We start from the raw sequence: 21,030 nt of genomic DNA, 5'->3' as shown, positions 1-21,030 counted from the left end.
GTACCATAAGCTCCGCAATACAAACAAAGTGAGGATAACGTTTAATATAAAGATTATCCAAATTACATTGAGTGGCCGCATTTTCGAAGTCTCTACAATTCTAATAAAGGATTTTAAACATTGATACTTAGTAGGGAACTTACTCGCTCGCTTAGGGCGCTCTGGCGAAACCCAAGCTTTATTCTTTTTCTTTTTATGTTACACAACTTGCCACGGAAATTTTACCAATTCATTTAGTATAGAAATATTTTCCTGTGCGGTCATTTGTGTGAAGTGTCTCAAAAGTCAAAGCATTGACTGATACTTCCCCTGCCATTTCAACATCAAACATGCAGCATCTCATTTGGTTGTTTAATAATTTAGCACTTGAGTCCGAAATTGTATTATCAATTTTTGATGCTGAAGTATTTTATTCTTTGTGAGCTCAGATTAATTTATTTTCGGGTCAAATACATGAATATCATAATAAGTATAAAATTACAACTAAGTCATATCACCAAACTTAATTCTTAATATGTCATTATTCTCTATATATTATGATTTTAATCCATAATTTAAAGATTTCAGACTTCAATTCATAAATTATAAACGTAGAAAATATATTATAGACTTTTAATTTATAAATTCTAATCCTTAAAATATATTAAAAGTACTGATTTTATTAGTTTCACATAATCCAAAATTATGATTTGATATAATTGTAAATAGTTTTTCAAAGATGAATTTCTGTGTAATTTTCCCTTTATTTTCCCATCATCTACTCCTCCTGGGCCAGAATTCACAATATTACCATTTCGTCTAGACCAAAGATCTGTGCCCCGGTGAGAAGAGGAAAGCTACGGTTCTGAAATCCCAATCATCTGAGTGATCGCCTCCATGTTCGCCGTTCTCCTTTTCAATCGACTAAACTCTTTTTTCTTTTTTTAATTAAAAATATATTAAATAATAATATAATTTTATTACTGATATTGTTACATGCATTAATATAATAAAAAAACTTTATATAAAGTGTAATTAAAAAATATCAATATAATTTAATTAATGAAAAAATATTAAACTGATCATTTATATAAAATATGGACATGTTTGATTCAGCTGTTAGCTAATAGCTGTTGCGGTTGCTGTTAGCTGTTTACAGTAAGCTGATAGTTGTTTGTTATTAGCTGTTTAATTACTACTGTTTGGTAAAATCATGTTGAATTGTTGCTGTTTGAATTTAAAATATCTAAAATTGATATATTTTAAATTAATCAACGATGAAATTATAAAAGAAAAAATGTGAAAAAATGCCTATAACGTTTACAACTAGGAATAATTTTACTCTTAACGTCTAAAATAGTATAATTTTACTCATAACGCTAGCAGTTAAGAGCAATTTTACCTCTAACATTGACAAGTTAGGTCGATTTCAGATATTATTAAAAAACATAGATATTTTTATTTCATATTCTACACCAATTGCACATACCAGTAGTTCTAAAAAAGAGATTTAAATAATAAAATTGAAAATTAATATTTATAAATTCGACAAAATGGTTGAATTTTTTTTGTCTAACTTGTACAAAAGACAATATATTTTTTTTATTTAAAAAAAAATTCATGTCTAATTATATGTTTGTGATATGTTACTGGCGATAATAAAATGGTGCACATGTGAAGTGTAAATGACAATATTCATGACCAAGAAGACAGTTTGATAAATTATTTCTCAAATTGACCCAACTTGTCAATGTTAGTGGTAAAATTGCTTTTGACTGCCAATATTAGGGGTATAATTGCATCATTTTAGACGTTAAGGGTAAAATTGCTCCTAGCTATAAATGGTAAGGGTATTTTTGCACATTATCCTATTATAAAATAAAAAATGTGTTACACAAATTAATAAAAACAATCTACATAAAAAAATAGAAAAATTATGAACGCAATAAAACTTTATTCTTTCGGTAATTATGTTGCAGAAATATAAAATAATGTAAAAGGATAAACATATTTTTGTGGAAATAAGAAGATAATTTTGTCAATAACAAATAACTACAAACATCTTTTTTTTTTTTATAAACTACAATCAACTATTTATGAAAAGCTCCAAATAGGAGCTTTTCGTGAAACGCTCCAAAACGCTACAGTTTCTAGAAAAAAATAAAGGGATAAAATAATTAGTTTTATCAAAACTTATAAAATTTATAATATGTTTTTAAAAAACAGAAGACTTAGTTAGAGTAATATGCAACAACTAATAAATTATTTACCTAATGCTAACCAATTTGTCATCTGTAGCTAACCAAAATAAATACAACAAAATTGTAATCATATCAAACATGTAGAAACTGTCTATAAATGTATTTGTCATGTTAGAAAATTGTCTAGAAAGTCAATTTATCATATATGAGCAAATAACAAAGAGAACAATTTAAATTTGGATAAGAAATTTTGAATTTCTGCTATGTTAAAATTTGATTGATTTTAAAAGGAGTCTATCACCCGAAAAATCATATGAAAAAAAATAAAAAGATTATGAATATTCAAGAGAAAAGTACGAAAAAAAATGCTTGTGGTTTGCCTACTTTGCAAACAGAGGTATGTGGTTTAAAAGTTTACAAATAAAGGTCTGTGGTATGTTTTATTTACAAAACAAAGTATTACAATAACACAGTTAAGTTCTAATTACAACTAGATATATTTTTATCTTAAAAGAAATTACTCTTACATATCAGCAAAACATAACCCCCGAAAAAAACTTCCTACATCGAAACAATAAATAATATGGTAGAATTTTACGTTTTTTACAAATCTGACAATTTATGAACTAAATTGATATTTAAATTCATTTTACACCGTTTCAATTTGATATTGGGATCTGTATTTTGTCAATATATAAATATAATTGAAAAAAAATTAAAAAATGCTCTTATTGTCATCAATTACTTAAAAGTTTAATTTTAAATACTTTGTTTTGTAAAAAAAACATACCACATACCTCTATTTGCAAACTTTTAAACCACGGATTTCTATTTACAAATAAGACAAACCACGAACTTTTTTTCCCGTACTTTGCCTAATATTCAATTACTATCACAACTCTTAGACGTTGAATTAATTTATTTGTTCCAGCAGCTGCAAACAAACTTTCGTAAATAATTATTAAATGCGAAGGAGAATTGGGTGACCTAAACAATTACAAGATCAATTATCAATTAAATTTTTATTTTTATTTTTTTTGGTAGAAATCAATTAAATAATTATTGAAATCACAAAAATCTTTTTCTTTCAGTGAAACCACAAATATATAGGAGGAAAGCTTCCCCACTCCTTTGGTCTTTTATGTTTTTCTTGCTAGAACCAAGTTAAATCAAGTCAAACAGGGGCAAGAAAGGAAAGGAAGGACGAGAATTGCTGCCATACCGCCTGAGCAATAAATACAATACATCAAATCAATTAAAAAGAAATACAAATCATTTACCAGTAATTTACTCTTCTTGTTTTTGGGAAAGTACAGATCAATAATTTTTTAGGAAAGTGCAGATCAATAATATAAAATTGAACGAAAGAAAAATACAGTATCATTTAGCTTTTTTTTTTTTTTTGAGAGTATTTAGCTTTTTTATTTTAATGCAGATTTGGCTATATCTGGCCGTATTTCATCATTTACTAACATTCTTAACATTTTTAAATAAATCAATTTTACCACAATATTACACCCAAAAAAAAATAAAAAAAAGCTAATTTAACTTCATATTAAACCTTACAAAAAAATCTTATTTTTACAAATAATTGAACAACAATTATCTCTAAAATAACTCACACAAATTTCTACAAAGTACTCCATTTCATTTCAAATTATTATTTCTAAAATATTTAATGCTATAAAAACAGTTAAATTTTTTTACACATTACTACAAAGTACTCAATTTCATTTCAAATAATTGTCACATTAAATTTTCTTAATTTTCAAGGCATTTTTTCCATTTGCCCGTGTATGAGAGTGATTCAAAAATGAAGATTATTAAAATTTAAAATATTCATTATGGTACTAATATAATTAGTAATCTACAAACTACTTCAATTTATGACAAACTTATTTCAAAATCCAAACTACCAAACCAGTCCATTATGATTAAATTTGTATTATTTTGCATATTAGTTTGCACTGTAATAACATCACAGTAAAATTTTACCGTGATATTTGTAAAATTTCTCCAAATTTAGGAATGAATTTGCATAATGCATTACTATCATAACACAATGTGCATTTAGCTCCAGGAAAAAGTAAAGTTGAGTAGAGAATTTCCCTCTGCCACAAGTGCATAAAAGACGAGCAACAGTTGTCTAAAGTATGAAAGTCTAAATAACAAGAGACTTTTACCTAATAACATTGCATTCACGATAATAGAAAGATAGTAATATACCAAGCACACCCAAAACCATACTAGAGTTTTTGGCCAGTCATACTTACCTACACAGCTAAAGCAAAAGCATTCTGTATCTTAAAACAAAACATCTTATCATATAAAAAGAAAGTACTAATTACTAGAAACGTGCTTGGCATTGAACATCCCCCTAAGCACAAATCACTTCAGATACTTCTTGCTGCTGGAGGTATTCTTTCCCTTGCTGCCACTGCTATTCCCATAATTGACAACTCGGAACCTCTCTTCAACCTGATACTCAGCAAAGCCGCTATTGTCACCACACTTGTAAGTTGAAGTCCTTGTCATCTCATCTTTGTAACCAACCCTTCCAGTGGACCTTTCCTTGTACACATCCCCAGTTGAAGTGTTCTCCTTATACCATGCTTTTTCATAGGCTCCAGTCTGCTTGTCCACAATGTTGTCCCTTTCGATGTATCGGTGACTGCTCGACTGCTGCCCTGTTACCGCTTTTGAGTTTCCTCCTTTTGGCTTAGCCACCTCAATAACACCACAATATTCCATTGCTCTCTGTACATGGTAAAAGTAGATCAAATTAAAAGAAACACTCAAAGTGCATTTCACCTTGTAAGCAATTGAAAATAATAATCCGCTAATCAAATGATTAAGAAAACCATCAAGAACAACTAATTTTCTAAGGATCAGCAAAACGCCACAAGCATCTAAAGCAAAATGTGACTAAGACTATTTATTAGTATTTGTTATGCATTTAATCTCAAATCCCATTATTAACACATCATCCTCAAAAAATATTGACAAGAAATATCGCATGCAAAATCTGTTAATACCGAAAAATAGAATCACATGAAATAATCTAGTTTTTTTTTGTCACATCTGCTAACAATTTGCTTACAGATTCAAGTAAACATGCATTAGAGACGGTTTATGTACAGATAAATAAAAATTAGCCGCAAACAAACAAGAACGGTTGTATCATACAACCAACAGTCTTTGAAACTCATTTACAGATCTTTGAAACCAATCATAAATCAAGCATTATTAGTTCATAATATAGTCATACTATATGGATCTGAAACCTCATACGTGACACCTTGAAGTATAACCCCGCTAAAACAACGAAAACCCCCAAAAATCTTACCTAAAACAACCTAAGTCGTTATAATCACATAGACAACTGTAAAAGAACGGAAACTTTCTTCCAAAATAAAATCGATCACTAATCTACCAAGATAAACTGCATAAATAGATGCATGTTCATAATAGAAAAATTAAACGATACATTTCTAGAAACGGGACGGTAAATCGAACACATAAACTAGAGCTTGACGTTAAAATAACGATAAAGGACGAAAGAAACGAAACATTTTTACGCGCAACAAAACCCATTTCATGGATAAACACCATGAAGATACAGTATATAAAGCATCTGAAACAGAAAATGAAAGCATTATAAGAAGAAGAGGCTAAGGAGCTTCTTTTGTTACCTTCGGATTGTTGGAGACGAGTGAGAAAGTGAAAGATGAAAATGGTAGCTAGGGTTTCTTTAATGGTCTAGTAGTAGGATTTTATAGTGGTTGAAGACAAAGAGACCATGATCAACGGTTTATGTACAGATAAATAAAAATTAGCCGCATGGATGATTATAATAGGCACGGAATATCAGCCGTCAAGTTGAAATTCAATGGCTGAGAAACAATCTTGACTTGCAAGTCAACGTTGATCAAATGAACTTGTTTACATGGCAAAGAAAAGATAAAGGTGAACGGAAGTGTATGAGTTACGCTACGTGCTAATCATACGCTACGTGCTAATTTCATAGGAGAGTAATGAACCGTTTTTCTTTTTTTAGATAACCGAATAAAAGAACCTTTTACGATATTGTCCAAAAAGTAGTATTTCACTTTACTTCATACTTTTGGAAATAAATCGACATTGTCCAAATAAATCGATCACTTACAGAAATTTTGATGAATTAAAACTCATAACTGAACGGAATTTAAAAAGGTCAAATACAATAATAACAATTAAGTTATATCATTAAATTTAATTTTTAATATGTCATTATTTTCTATTTATTATTAATATGTTATTATTTTCTTCTTACCAAAAAAAATATGTTATTATTTTCTATTTATTATGATTTTACACTATAATTTAAAAAATTTAGATTTCAATTTATAAATCATAAACTCTAGAAAATATATTTTAAAATTCTAATTTATAAATTCTAATCCTTAAAGTATATTAAAAGTACTAATTTTACTAGTTTGACATAATTCACAATTATAACTTGACATAGTTAATTGTAAATAGTTTTTAGAAGATGAATTTTTGTGTAATTTTTCCAATTTAAAACATACTCTCTCAAAGTTCATCTTGATAAATTTTAATTAATTTATATCGAGAAAATTATGGATTATGTAAAAATCTCATCAAACTTAGGCCTTAAACTTAGGCATTGTTTGATAAGCCACTTAATAGCTTAAATTAAAATATTAAGTACTTATTTATTTTAAGTGCGTTTGATAACAATTATTTTTCCACCACTTAAATTAATAAATTAAGTTAAAAAGCACTTATTTTGGTAAGTCAAAATATTTGACTTAACATTTTAAGTTAAACATTATCAACTAATATTTTTATAATAATTATATCACTCAATATTTTCAGCACTTAAAATATTCAGCACTTAAAATTCAGTACTTATTTTTTCAGCACTTAATTTTCAGTTTTATCAAACAGCACCTTAGTCCTTTCAAACTAAGAATCCTAAAATTTATTTGAGTTTTTTTTTCATATCAAGTTTTATTTTAGTAATAAAATTCGGAATATTAGAGAAAAATATAAAATAAGGATATAAACAAGTCAATTAAGCAATAACATGAGTCGTCTCATTAGTTTGTCTTCGAATGAACTTGACTGAGTAAGTGACATTTTTAGAAGAAGCAAGAATCGATACCGACCAACCAAATCACCGAACTCCGACTGATCTTCATTACTAGAATAAATAGCATTAACAAACTTGACATCGGTCTAAAAAAATAACATATTGGTACCCTTGATCCGCTATCCATTCCATTGCTTGGATCAACGCCAAAACCTCATTCTTTTACTTCCAGCAAACTTGGAAGGATTGTCGACCGAGCGACGATGAAACCTCATTGGACATCATGAAGAATAACCCCAAGACCCACTTCAGCAGACATTGCAAAAAAAAATGCAGCGTCAGTATTGCATTTGTAAAAGGGTGAAGGAGGAGGATTCCAAGCTTGGTAGCCCTTAGGGCAAAGAAGTGAAGCTACCGAATTTCTTTCGCCCATAACCAAGAACAAACTGTATCCATGGCCACCAATTTGATATGTCCCGGCGATGTGGAGATAGGTTTCTAGAATTTGTCATTACGAAATATCCAAAGGCTCCACAACAACATCAAGAATATGACAAAGTTTACTTTGGACAGACGAGAGAGTAAATAGAAGAAGAAAAGAGTGAAGTTGTCCGCATTTCGAGCCGCACCCACCATTGAATTCGCAAGACTAGCCAAACGCCAAACGTCTCGAGCGATAGGACATTCAATAAATAAGTGCCAAGAGTCTTCAATATCCCCATTACAATGCACACAAAGAGTATCAACCATAACTCATTTTCCAAGAAGGTCTAGTAGGAAGACAATTTCGGGCAAGCTTCCATGCGAAGATGCAAACTTTTCTAAGGGACTTCAGCTCTCCAAATAGATTCCCACTCTCCTTGAATGTGATATTGCTCCATAGCAACCAAAGCAATGGCAAGTTTATAAGCATTTTTTACTGTATAGGTATTAGATGTGTTAACATGTCAAATAACTCTATCCACCCGCATTTCGCCAACGCAATGGAAGTTTCAACACCTCATGTATATCCCTAGGCAAAAATGGCTCATTCATGAGCTCAACATCCCAATCAAAAGAGTTGGTAATAAAAAGATCGCAAATTTTTAGCGCTTCCAACATATAAATTTTAGGATTTTGAACACGAAGTTGATTGTTATCACGATACCAAGGATCTTTCCGAAATTAATAGTAGTATTGATAGCCTAATAAAGTATGACTAACTCTAAAGAGCAAGTGGACTCTATCGTTACAAGTAGTAAACATTTCTAAGAACGGTATCGATCCCTCGGAGACTAGTTTCCATTTCCCTACCCGACTAAAGTTTTATGTTAACTAAGGAGTAATAAAGTTGATTGAATTGTTATGTGATCTAAGACTAAGAATAAATAAAAGCAAAGATTTATATTGGTTTATCTAATGAGTGAGTGAAAGGCTAAGATGTAGGGTCCCCATGTCTAACTCCTATTATTTAACTAAGTAGTGTTGCAATAAAAATATAAACTAAAGATGGTAGCTTTCCTTAAAAAGATAATAATCTCGGTGTAGAACTAACTCTATTCCTAATTCCTTAGGTCGATGCTTGGTTAGGCAAAATCCCTAAGTTACTAAGAAGCATGAATTATGGTGAAAGCTAAAGTTAAGCCGTAACTTAGACTACAAAGCCGCACTATCTGGTTAAGGTATAGGTAAAGCTAGGTTACTCTGTTGAATTGTTTATTTGATTAGGTTTCACAATTCAACCCCTTTTGCTAATTACTTGTTTAGGTTTCTTAGCATAAGATAGTAAAGAATCCTAGCTAAATCTTTCGTTTAATACTTCTTACAACACACTTTAAACAATAGTTAAATTAAACCATACTCGTTAAACACGGTTCACTATAATATTAGCCAAAGGTGATTTAGCTCATGTTTGATCTAAAACACAGAATGTGGGAAAGATGTATAGAGGATGATCCCAGTTTATTGATTATACGTTATTAAAATTCAAGATGGTTAATGGAATACGAGATGAAAAGAATTGAATTCAATAAGTAAATAATGAACACAGGGTGAAAACAAACCGATATTGATATCTTACAATTAAGGAACGAATGTACCTTGGCTGATTGTACAAAATTCGAATCTGAACTTACTTGAAAGTAAAAACGAACTAAAAGCGTAAAATATAACTAAACTAAACTAATGATAAAAACTGAATATCTAAACTACACAGCATATGCCTCTATTTATAGTGCTTTGATTCCTATCCCTGGCCTAGTTCGGTCTTCTTTCCATATTAGAGTCGGATTATGAAGATTGAGATTGATTCAGAATGGAACATCCAAGTAAGAGTTGAAGTAGCAATATATCTGTAATTCGTTGTTACTCATCGAGTAGAGGCTTGCTTTACTCACCGAGTAACAAGTCTAAATCGTGCCTTTGAATGTTGACTTTGTGAATTGGTCTTGCACTGGTTGATTGCTTGTTTGGTGAGAAATCTCGATGAGCAATGAGGTTACTTGCCGAGCATAGTGTGGACTACTCACCGAGCATCCTATAGCCTTGGTCTCTTTTTACTCCGTTTCACTTTGTTTCTTGCTCGATTGGTCCTGAAACAACTCAAAACATACATCAGACAGATAATAGAGAGAAGACACCATAAACCATGTCATAAAGCTGATAAAAGCACATAAATGAGGCCTAAACTATACCCGAGACTCTATATAATATGGTCCTAACAAGTACCATTTCCAGTCTTCCACATATACCCTTCTTTCAGCAAAAACTGAGTGATATAGTATGAAATGTGAACTGGGCCTAAAGAGGATCATTTAATCCCATTATCTCATGTTATCAATTAGCCCACTCAGAGCTCCAAGGGCTTTTACGGAGACAGAAAGAAGGAAAGACCTTGGACCTCTAAGCACACGCCAAAGTCACTTATTGTGGGAATTTAGGTTCCGAACCAATCTGATAGTGACACGTGTGTCCAAGCACAAACTCAAATGTCTATAAATAAGCGCCAAGATCAAGAAGGAAGGTACACAATTCTAAATAACTGAATACTATTACATTCTCTCTAAGTTATGTATTCTCAATACTGACTTAAGCATCAGAGAGGGTTTACCGGTGTCCGGCCCCCTACTTGACAATTTTCTATCTTCCAGGTCTTTGGAAGTAACATTTAGACACTTCAAGGATAGTCCGATATCACTGAGAACATCAGATACTTCTCCAAATATCACTAGGTGAATGACCCAATCGAGCATTCATGAAGTCCCCCTAATGATAGTATTTAACTTTGAAAACACGACTAACGAGAGAAGTGGAATCTATAACAAGCTTCCAATCTTGCTTCCCTAATCCTGCTAAATTAAAAGCAGTAAAATTTTGGAAATCTAACCCGCCAATTTTTTTGGAGATGACAGTTTAGCCTAAGATAGCCAATTCAAACTTCGTTCCCCCCAACCTCTTATTTTCCCACCAAAAAGAATTTAACATCTTTTCAAGTTCATCAACTATAGAAATAGGAAGCAAAAACACACTCATAAAAAAAGATGAGAATTGCATATCCCACCGCTCTAATAAGAGTAGCCCGACCTACTTTTGAAAGAGGTTTATTATGCCAAGTTTAGAGTTTCTACCACAATCTATCTTTAAAATACGAAAAATCGCCATCTTCTTTCGACACTATTGACGGTAACCCAAGATATCGACCCATATTGATTAGATTAGAGACTCCAAGAATATGAGATACACCATTCGCCATTTCAGAACCACATAGGCGCTACACATAAAGCTTGATTTATCAAAATTAACAGCTTGCCCTGAGGCCTTCTCATAATCAAGCAGCAAATTTTTTATAAACCTGATGTTAAGCCATAAAAATAAATTTTATTTTTAATTGTATTTAAATGAAAGCATATAGTAAATTTAGTCTAAAGTTCAAAAAATAGAACTCATGCGCCGTGTGAGTTCGATGTAAGGTCCCTGCTCTTAAATGGATCGAACCACATTATATGTGAGGTATGCCACACGTCGTGTGGGTTTGAGAGTTAGCCTATATTTAGGCAGGAATCAACCTACACGCCATGTGACTTAGCTCACACGTCGTGTGGTACAGAAAATCAGGAATGATTCATACGCAATAGCAAAGATTCAAGACGACTGGGACACCACAATGAGCCACCAACCAGACCAAATGCTAGCCACTTAAGTCTAACACCTCAATTAATCATATGTAAAAAGGCCATCCACTACGTTCCATAGACTAAACCTTAAATCAAAGAGAAGTGGGATGAAATGGCACAAACATGGAGCAAAATTAGGCATTTAGGGATGAATGCAAGTGATGGGAAGAAGATGAGAGAAATTTAAGGGAAGTGGGAAACATATTGAACCACCAAAAAAAATCCCAAAAAAACTATAAATAGATAGAGACCCCAAACTAACAATCCCACAAAACACTTACACAATGTCACATTCTTCTTAGATTTCTAGTATTGTGCCTCATAATTTCCAACCATATTTTCAGTCCACAAACTCTTTTTAGCCCTAATTCGATTCTTTAGCAAACCATTTTTAAGTTCTTTACGTTCAATTGTCAAATCCTAAGTCTAACAGTTAACAATTTCATAGATCAAAACTCATTAAAATCATATTCTGTCTGTTTTTTTACACTTTCTGCCCAACTACTTTGCATCTCCGTTTTTGACCCTCTAAAGTCCGTTTATACTTTTGATTTTTATACATACTTGTTCTTGATTTCCTAAACTTTAATTTAGTCTTTCAGTTTGCCTAATTCTGTGTCCAAAACCCATTTTACGAGCTTCCTCTCAAGCTATATGTCGTTTACCTTCTTTTATTACATCTCATCTACAAACCTTAGATGGCAGGAAGCCATGAATCAAGCCATAAATCAAGAGTTAAAGGCATTAGAAAAGAAATAAATCTAAATTCTCACCACATTACCACCAGGGAAGAAGGAAATTACTTCCAAGTGGATTTTCAAAATTAAACATTGTTGACTTATGATATATTTTGATGACATCACTATTCATAAACAGTTGAATTATTCACCATAGTGATAAATATTTTACGAATATTGAGTAAATTAATAATTATAAAAATAATATTTTTTAGTATTACTCTGAGTATGAAATTAAATAGCAAAATACAAAAGTACTTAAAGTATACAAAATATTATTACATGAACACTCAATGTACAATTAAAGAAAATAATAGTAAAGACAAAGAGACCTCCTACAATCTAAATTGAAGAATTGACGTGATAAGAGACAAAGAATTAGTATACTTATAAAGAGCTTCAAAAGAATGAACATAACATAAAAGTCTTACAAAAGAAGACCTTTGTTAAAATAGGATTCTTATAAAACAAGCCTTTTTGGGCCGGATACAATAAAGTTTTTTTATTATAAAAAGTCTTATTCAAAAGTTCTTTATTATAAAAAAATTCATACAAGATCTTTATCATCAAGAGACTTATCTAAGACATTTATTTGTAAAGTGCTTTAATCACTAAAGACAAAATAACATACTCTTTACAATAGTCATATTACAACAGACAAACTTTCTTCAATTATAAAAAAAGATCAAAAGTTCATTTACAACTTAAGGAAGACTTAAAACAATTTGTTATATTGAGTTAATCTAAAGTCTTTTCCAACATTCTTCAACAGATCAAAGATTGAGTCTTTATATTTCTTTGTAATTCAAATATTCAATCATCTTGTAAAGTTTCTTACTTAATCTCTAAAAGTAAGATTATAAATACACTAGTTTGTGTGTAGAATAGTTTAATCACTCAAGGTATAAAAGTGATCAATGGTTTGATTCTCACCGGAGAAACTAATTGTACCGGTTTGTCAAGCACATGGAAGTCTTGAAATTTTTGGTACTTGAACTTGTAATAAGTACTGTCAGGTTGTTAAGCACCCGTGAGCTTAACTCAAGTTTGTTAAGCACCTGTAATATTAACTCAGATTTCTTAAGCACTCGTAAGCTTAAAGAATGTTTGATTTGTACCTGTTAAATGATCGCAATACAAATCTCAAGATGCAGTTTTAAGGAGTAGAGTAGACCCAGTTTTGTCGAACCACTATAAATTTCTCTGTGCCACAATTTCTCTATCCATACTCTTTTTATTATTCAAGCAAGATTGTCATTATTTACTTCTTAAACATTTAGAGAAATTAATATATCCAGTCAATCATATTTAAACTGTTTTAATAAGTTTTACAAACACTCAGTTACGCATCTTTTGTAACACTTGTTTTAAGGGTATAATACATTTGAACTAAAAAGATTATTTTTAATAATATTTTTATTTCAAACAAATAATTTTTATTTGATAATATATCATATTCACCCCTTTATAATATATTATACTCTATCTGGGACCATCAAGCATAAATAATATGGCTCTATTCATAGCTACAATGCCATGTTAGTAACCAAAAGGTATAACCAAACTTATGGCTTTGATTACAGTGATTCATATTCACCTATGGCTAAAGTAATGATGGTAAAAAAGTTTATTTCCATAGTAGCAGTATATGATTTTAAACATGTTTATTTCTTAGGTTTATTGAAGAAGATTTTTATATGCTGCCACAAGAAGGTTATAAAATAGCAGCTTAGGGACAAACTACCAAGTTGATTAAGTCATTCTATGGGCTAAAGCATGCTGAGAGATAGTAGAACAACAAATGTTTGAAATTATTTCAATTTGGTTTTCAAATATTACCTCATTACCACTGTCCATATAAAAAGAGGAGAATATAGAATTTACAACTCTAATTATTTATGTTTGTTGGATATTCCAGGTGGGTCACCCTTGATGGGATCCGACTCAATTGAATGAAAAGACATGACCTTTTACTATAACTAAATAAAACTAAGAAACATAAAACTCTTCCTCTCATCTCTCAAATTTCTTCTTTGCAATTGATCAACAGAGTTTCTACTTAAGAGGTATTTATACCATGAAAGTAACTTTCATAGTTCGTCGTTAGTGTAATATGATTATGATGTTTGATTCATGTTTTATGATCTTTTGCATGATTAATTATATGTTAATCACTTAACAATTCAACAATGTTAATACATGTTCTTCAAAGGATCAGATTATACCACTGAATATTTTCTTCATGATAATTTCACTATTATGGATCTTGGCTTTGTCAAATACTCCAACATACAATGGCTCTCCTGTCTTCTTCACCATTTTTGAAAACAAGGATGCTTTTAACCAAAGAGCTCCCACACCATGTGAAATACGGTGAATTGAGAAGGAAATCTATTATTCATTCATCCTTATTTGCAGAAATACACATAAGTAGTTTATATAGCAACATAGAAAGCTTTTGTGGCACTTAGTTACATTTCTCACCAAGCTTAACTAACTTGCTAACAAACTATGAATGAGTAAATCTGCTATATACAAAACCACAGTAAGTACAATATACTCTTTGCAAATTCAACACATATCAATATCAACTTTAATGTTATATACCTAAATGTTGGATTTTTATTTGAGTGTATTAGCATCTATGACAAACATTGCACTCTGCACTCTGTCTTTGGCTTTCCTTGCCTGCAAAAGAATGAAAAGCAAGAGCATGAAATTAATGGCATTCAATTGTACCTATAATGTTTAGAAGATGGACTATTTTATGTGCATATATACTTGTATCTCCCAGTCAGTGCATGAAGTTATGATTGAAAGACAAGTTGCTTGTATAAACATTGCCACCATAATCCCAATCCACAGACCCTGTAGTTAAACCATTGTTAGCCTTAACATGGATCTTCAATATATATAAAGGTAAGTTATAAATTTAGTTCAATATTAGTAGGGGTAAGCAAGAGGGCGAGCCTTGGCGCAACGGTAAAACGTTGTTGCCGTGTGACCTGAGGTCACGGGTTCGAGTCTTAGGAGCGGCCTCTTGCCAATTAATTTGGCAAGGGAAGGCTTGCCCCCAATACACCCTTGTGGTGGGACCCCTCCCCGGACCCTCGCTCAGCGGGGACGCGTAATGCGACCGGGCCGCCCTTTTTTTTTTTTTATTAGTAGGGGTAAGCAATGTTCTATCATATGTTCAAAAAAAGAATAAAGAAAAAAGCTGACTTTACGGTTGGACATAAAAAAAATTCTACCGCTCCTCTAGCTAAACCTAACCAACATCATTTTGGCCTAGGCTTAGATAAAAAAAAGATTGAGCTTAATTATTTTTGCCCAACCCATATCAAAAGCAACATTATTTTAGTATGGGATGGAAAAAATGTCCAACCCATATAATTGGTGTTTTTGTGTGGGGCTGTAATTTTTCACCCTAACTAAAGCGACAAAAGGCTGAAACCACACTAGAGAAGGATGGTTTATGATGGGTGGGGGTGCTAGAGCACCCCAGCTTCCCCCTCCCTCCTCCTCTATTATATGGTGCAAATTCTACCTTAATATACACATCTTTTAAGTAAATATTGACAAACTTAAAGATGAACTAATATGAATAATTTTTTGATGAAGATCTCGTTTAATCATAAGGGTGGCAGTGCATATTTTACAAAAAAAAAAAGTATGATCCCGGTCTATTGGATCTTACCAATGAAATTATGACAACCGTATAATTTTATTTTTTACACCAATCATTTACCAATGAAGTTGTATGCATCTTATTTTTATTGTCTTGAGTCTATTGCACACTGTCCACTATAAAACTTCTTCATTTTTACATGTTAGAGATCGTATTGATCAGCTCTAATAATTAATGTTAGGGAAAAAATTGGAACTTATCCCGAGTGAGCATATGTTTAATAGAACCTAAAGGAATATACCTTGCCTCCAATATGGTACACAAAAGCTAATACTATGGCAATTGGAATCCCAACAAGATAATAAGCTCCGAAATTAATCAATGCCCCAACTTTCTGCCATCCACATCCTCTGCAGGTTCCTACAATTGTCAATTTTGTAGTCATATCATATCTTTTCTTTTGCACTATTTCAAGTTTTGAGGTTGAATATTTCGGACCTGAAAGAACCGTTTGAATTCCATTGATAAAGTGTGAAAATGCAAGCAATGGTAACATTTTTCCTACATAATCCACCACTTCTTTGTCGTTGCTAAATATGTAGCCCCAAACTTTGTGACCTGATCCAATGATGGTTGCTACTAAAATGCCCTCAACCACAACTATTGTAACTGCAACATAGGCTGCTAAACGTGCTGACCGTGGTCGTCCAGCTCCCAGTTCATTTGAAACTCTTGTACTAATCACAACATTTTAGAAGATGACTTAATTAGAACCCATAAGAAAAAGGAAATTTTCTTGATTGGATATGTTTGGTACCTTACAGCTCCGCTGTGACCAAATGGTAACATGTAAACGAACATGTGCAAGTTAAAGCTGTGAAAAAAGAAATTATATGGATTCATTTCTAAGATGATAATAATTTCATATGATAGAGAAGTTAAAATGTGCTCTGGTACTAACTGGTCCTGGATCACTCAGGAGATAACATGTCAATAATGTTGACATATCAGTACCTGAATGGTATGGTTGTGGACTATTGTGAAACAAAAAAACATGTGTTTAAAGATGGTTTGGAATGCAAACCAGATGGACAGAACCGATGCTTCAAGCTTAGGATTTGGAAGAAGACCAGATAGCAGAATTGTTATCTCAAGTGCCCATACTTCCAAGCTGGTTCAAGCAAAAAAAAAAGTGATTAATTGGAATCTAAGGGTAATTTTTAACTTATTTACACGGATATGGCATCAACTTATTTCCGAGTTAGGAGTGAATTTAATTCACCCTGCCAGTCATGTTCAGACATAATACGTCTGAATATAAACGACGACAAGTAAGAAAAGTATAATTTCATGTGTTAAAGTAAGGGCAGACATTCCCTGCTCCCCATCCGCCTTTGTGGCAGACAGGTGCACACTATCCGCCTGCTATAAAGGCGACCAAGCTTCATACGTATATCCAGGGTCAGACCTCAGCTATGAATTATAGGCGATTGTCTAGGGCCCATAAACTAAAAGGGTCCAAAATTCTTTTAAAAGTAATTAAAAGTCCATCAAGAAAAAAACATTTTCACTTTCCACACATGACAAATAATCGAAGATTATATTGATAGAGTTACTACATAACTTCTCCCTTCCCTATCTGATTCTCACGAAAAGATAAAAATAAATAAATTAAATGCTCAATTCTAATCCCCTTGTATCTCGCAATTACTAACCTTTTGCCTTTTCAAGTTCAAGTCCGCTTCCAGATTTAATCAAATTATCATCTCCTCGGATTTTCAAGATTTGAAGATAATACTTATGGCAGCTAGAATTTTTTTAAAGATGATGCATTTTACATTTTAGAATATACATAAAAGGCCCAAATTTGTTATCTTGCCCATGGCCTATAAGATGTTGGGATACCAACCCTGCCTCCACCCTTATGCTAGTTCCACCAATTTACTCTTCAGTGGAACTTTATGCCTAAGAGCAAGTCTAATGGGTGTTGCAAGCTTGTTGCTTGCAACACCCAACCAGTAGAGGGTAGGTTGCATCTTTGTTTCTAATTTAGGTAAGTTACATATTATAGTAACTTTGAATTCTTGAACCATGTGAACTTTGTCTGCCACCATAATTTTTTTAATGTTTTTGTTCTTCTTATTCCTGTATAGATGTACAAGACTAAAGATTCCACTATCTTGTTTTTACAAATTAATTAATAATTTAATCCTTTTTTATTTATTTTTAAATTTATTTTGGCCTAAAAAAAATACTAAAATTACATAGCCTCTACTGGCTTGTTACTTCTGGACCCAATTTATGTCTAGGTGGCACCACTTTGGTGGTGCCACCATTAGACATGCTCTAACCGCCTTTATGCAGGCGAACAGTGTGCATCTGCCTGTCGAAAGGCGGATGGCCTAGGATATCTCTGTCCCCTACTTTAGTATGTGAGTTCAGATTTTTCTGACTTCTCTCGTTTACATTGACGGAGCGGACTCGTCCGCCAATACAACTCGCAGCAGGGTGAATTAAATTCACCCTAAACTCAGAAATAAGTTGATTTCTACCCCATTCTTACGAAAAGGAAAAAAAGATCACCTGAGCATTATAGTTGCAGGAAAGGCTAGTCTTAAGAAGTTAGGAATTCCATGGAATGCCTTTTTAGAAAACCCTGTCCAAGTTTCCTTAAATGTTGGAGAGAACCACACATAAACTATTAGCATCAATGAAATAACCCAATTAGAAATGCTAATTCCAAGAGCAGCCCCAACCATTCCAAGTTGAGATTTAAACACAAGAACCCAACAAAGAAAAATATGAAAAGCTGTTGCAATTCCTGAAGTAATCATCAAAGGCATTACTTTGTTTTGAGTTTGCAAGAATTTGATAAGACACTCAAAAAGTGAGATCGCAAACAGTCCCGGTATAAGGAAACGGATGTACTTCCCAGCTTCATCCGCTATATCCGGATTTTGCCCCAAACGCCTCAAAATTTCGTCGGCGTGACCAAATATGAAGCTAATAGGAATACTAATGACAATAAGGATTAACATTCCTCTTTGTAAATGTATGCCAAGTAAGTGAAACTGTTTCGCCCCGAACGACTGCCCCGAATATGTCTCTAATGCACCTCCGAATCCTCTCTTATTATTCACAACAAAAGAATGGATCAGATAGTGAATTACAGCGTTCTATAGAATGCGCGAAAAGCGCGAAAAAGAAAGGAAAAAAATGTGTAAAATGTGTAAAATGTCTTACTTACCAACAAAGTGTAACCTGCCATAGAAGCAAAGGAAGTGGCAATTGAGGCACCCGAAAGAGGAAGCTGCCGAGATGACCGACAAATATAATACCGATCATGTGTATTAAGCTTACGCCTAAGAAAACTGATATTAGCGGTCCTGCTAACACTAGCTGATGCTTCAGCTCCGCCGTAATCTCATCTTTCACGTATCCTTTTATTGATATACAAGTGTTTTTTTGAGTTTCATGTGGTGGTTTAGGACATTGTTCATGTTTTTCTATATCCATTTTTATATTCCCTTGATTGTTTCATCTTCATTTATATAGTAAATTAGTAACCATATGAAGATTCTAACGGTGGAAGTATTTTTAAAATAATTGATTTGGAAATACAAGAAAGAAGAATTGAATTCCTTTATTTTATATTTTTTGGTAACGCAATCTAAAAGATGTTTATAAGTTTGTTGCTACAAAATGCTAGTTTTTTTAGCTAAAAATAGGATCAGACTTTGTATATTATTTATTTTCTAAAATTTGTTAACCTTTTCTCTTATAAAATTTAAACTCAAGAGTTTGTATTTGTATTTGTTTTTAATTTTTCAAAAACTAACAAATTTGCCTTATACAAAAGTAATTCCAGATTGGATACAAATATAATCACAATTTGCTTCTCAACTTGTATTTGATGAATAATTTAGCCCAAACACAATCCCCCAAATTGTTTGAACTTGTGACAACTAACCCTCTCAACTTGTTTATTTAGAACAAATAGCCTCTCAAATTGCTCCATTCGAACAAATAACTCGTCAAGTTGCTTATTTGGAACAAATAACCCCTAAACCCAAAAAACATTCAACATAATATTACATAAAAAATAAGGAGATTTCCAAATTATCGGTTGCTACATCTAACTAATCTAGTGATACATTAACTAAAAGGCAAAGAAAAACTTCCGAAATTACAAATATTAACCCATTTGAGGGGTTATTTGTTCCAAACAAGCAAAGATATCACAAGTCTAGGTTCAGGGTCAGTTGCACGCTCGGAAGGTATTATGCCTTTTTCTTTCAATAGAGTATGAAAGTTTTTCAATATTTTTCAAGAACACTTTTTTAGGCATTAGCCCATGTTAAATTACACTCATGACTCCTTCATTTTTCTCTTACTTTTGTTATGGCCCGTGAACTTTAAATTCATACATTTATGGCTCTTGAATTTTGCATTTTTACTAACATAATAATCTATTTTACAGTTGATTAAGATGATTACTAATAGACAACACTTAATTGTAGAGTTGATGAATATGATATTCTAACTAAATTTAATTTTTTAATTTTAAAGATACTAGGCGTTGTTTGGTTGGAATGATAAAATAGTTGTTTAAAAAGAGAAAACTCTGAAAATTGTGATTTAGAAAAATCTAAAACCTTGTTTTCATGGAAACAAAGTTCTAAAAAACTTTGAATCTTGGACTTTTCCATATTTAAAGGTCGTCATTGGTTATTTTGACTTGATCAATGGTAAAAAAAAAAGACCATGTCAAAAGCGAGAGAAACCTCATCCCTCTCTTTTCTTTTTTCGCCCTTACGTCGCCACGCGGAAGGGCCATGGGGACGTAAGCGGATCAATACAAATCCACGTGATCCGTATTCGCTTACGTACCACGCGTGACTTGTGCCTCGTCGTACACTTCCTAGTCCTATTTCACTGGCTTATTTGTACCCGGCTACATGATGGCACTCCACTCGACCAATCCTCACTCGACAGCAGCTCCATCCTAGCGTATGCGATTGAAGTTCATTGGAATAATGACATGACAATCACGTTAAAAAGAATTTATTTTTACATGTTATATGATATACACATGACAACTTAAAAAATAGGCTTAAAACATCATTAACCCCCTTAACTTATCCAAAAAGATTGGCGTCCTGAATTTTCAAAGTGTTTCGATAGCCTCCTCAACTTGCATGAAATGTTCAGTTTGCCCCCTCAACTTACGTAAAATGTA

General features: G+C 32.3%; 1 pseudogene; it reads right to left on the bottom strand.

The window, feature by feature from the left end:
- Positions 1-14,635: 14,635 nt before the first annotated feature.
- Positions 14,636-19,307, bottom strand: LOC136201970 (protein DETOXIFICATION 16-like; annotated as a pseudogene).
- Positions 19,308-21,030: the final 1,723 nt, after the last annotated feature.

Source organism: Euphorbia lathyris, chromosome 8, assembly GCF_963576675.1.
Source record: "Euphorbia lathyris chromosome 8, ddEupLath1.1, whole genome shotgun sequence".
In the NCBI taxonomy this organism is placed as follows: domain Eukaryota; kingdom Viridiplantae; phylum Streptophyta; class Magnoliopsida; order Malpighiales; family Euphorbiaceae; genus Euphorbia; species Euphorbia lathyris.
The sequence above is the reverse complement of the archived record's forward strand: the minus strand, read 5'-3'. Positions and strand labels throughout refer to the sequence as shown.